General features: G+C 31.5%; 1 non-coding gene across 1 annotated transcript; it reads right to left on the bottom strand.

The window, feature by feature from the left end:
* Positions 1-524: 524 nt before the first annotated feature.
* LOC118538151 (U6 spliceosomal RNA) lies at positions 525-627 on the bottom strand. Its single transcript, XR_004918467.1, has one exon. It is a non-coding gene; the product is annotated as a U6 spliceosomal RNA (small nuclear RNA).
* Between the last annotated feature and the right edge of the window lie 714 nt (positions 628-1341).

The raw sequence follows: 1341 nt of genomic DNA, 5'->3' as shown, positions 1-1341 counted from the left end.
GTGTTTAATTTGAACAATAGTCCTATATCACCAGTGAAAGACTCTGGTAGAACCTGAAGTGAAAAATACATCTTGTGCCATAGACTAAAATGGGATCACCTAACTCTTTCTTGAATCAAACTTATTGCCATTCAGAACAAAAAATCAGAGAAAGGCTCAATTTTGTTTTGTTGGATTTTGTTTTTCGTTAATAATTATTAGAATTAACTATACATTTTGCCAGCTTTCTTTCTCATCATTATTATATTTCATGATTCTTCATTGATGAATTTATTAGTGTGCAAGAATACATTTAATAGTAATTCACTCTTAGAAGGTCATTGGGTAGTAGACTTTGAGTGCTTACATTTCTGAAAATGTTTTTATTTAGCTCTTAGTAGTATATACTACTGTGGTTGAGTATGAATCTAGGTTCTGACTATTTTGGTTAATACTGATTTATTGACCTCTAGAGAAGTCTGATGTCAGTCAGATTTTTATTCCTTTTTAGATAATCTTGTGATACTATTGTGTTTGCTACGAGTGAAGATGTTTATTCTCTCTGGAAACATTTTTTGTCATCCTTGTGCAGGGGCCATGCTAATCTCTGTGCCGTTCCAGTTTTAGTGTTATGTGCTGCTGAAGCAAGCTCTCTCTGGGAACTTTTTATATTGCATTTTCATCTTTTTAACTTTTTTAATATATATATAATTTACCATGGTGTTCCTTAAATTGTGCAGTTTTATATGAAATATATCATTAAAACATATATGAAACATGTATGTGACACATAAGGAAAAAGAAAAAAATATCTCTGAGCCCACAAATCAGCTTCAATATAAAATTTTCCGGTCTTCATAGAGTCCCCAGTGGACTTTCCATGACAAAAACCAATCCCCTCTTCTCTCTCCTATGTTTTTTTCCCTCTTCTCTCTTCTAAAGGACTGCTAGCCTCAATTTTGTTTTATCTTTTGTCTGTGTTTAGAATGTCATCAATATGTGTGAATTCCTGAAAACTATATTTTAAGTTATATGTGTTTGACATCTAAATACATGATATACTGTAATTTTTGGGCTTTCATATTTTTCTGTAAATTGCCTCTATGTATGTCCATTTATCTTCTGGATACTTTGGTTTTTTGTAAGTTTATAGGAATCCTATATATAATCTCAGTCCTAAATTGTGCAGTCATATGTGTTGGAAATATTGATTAGTTTAAAGCCCTGTCATAGGACACTGTGATAATTATGGCATCTTTGGAAATAATACTTGATAGTTATCTGGCAGGTAAATCTTGCTCTTTGGGAATTCCTTGACTATTCTTGGCCTTTTACCACTTAAAATTTATAATATGTTTATTA

This window comes from Halichoerus grypus, chromosome 14 (genome assembly GCF_964656455.1).
Source record: "Halichoerus grypus chromosome 14, mHalGry1.hap1.1, whole genome shotgun sequence".
NCBI lineage: Eukaryota > Metazoa > Chordata > Mammalia > Carnivora > Phocidae > Halichoerus > Halichoerus grypus.
The sequence above is the reverse complement of the archived record's forward strand: the minus strand, read 5'-3'. Positions and strand labels throughout refer to the sequence as shown.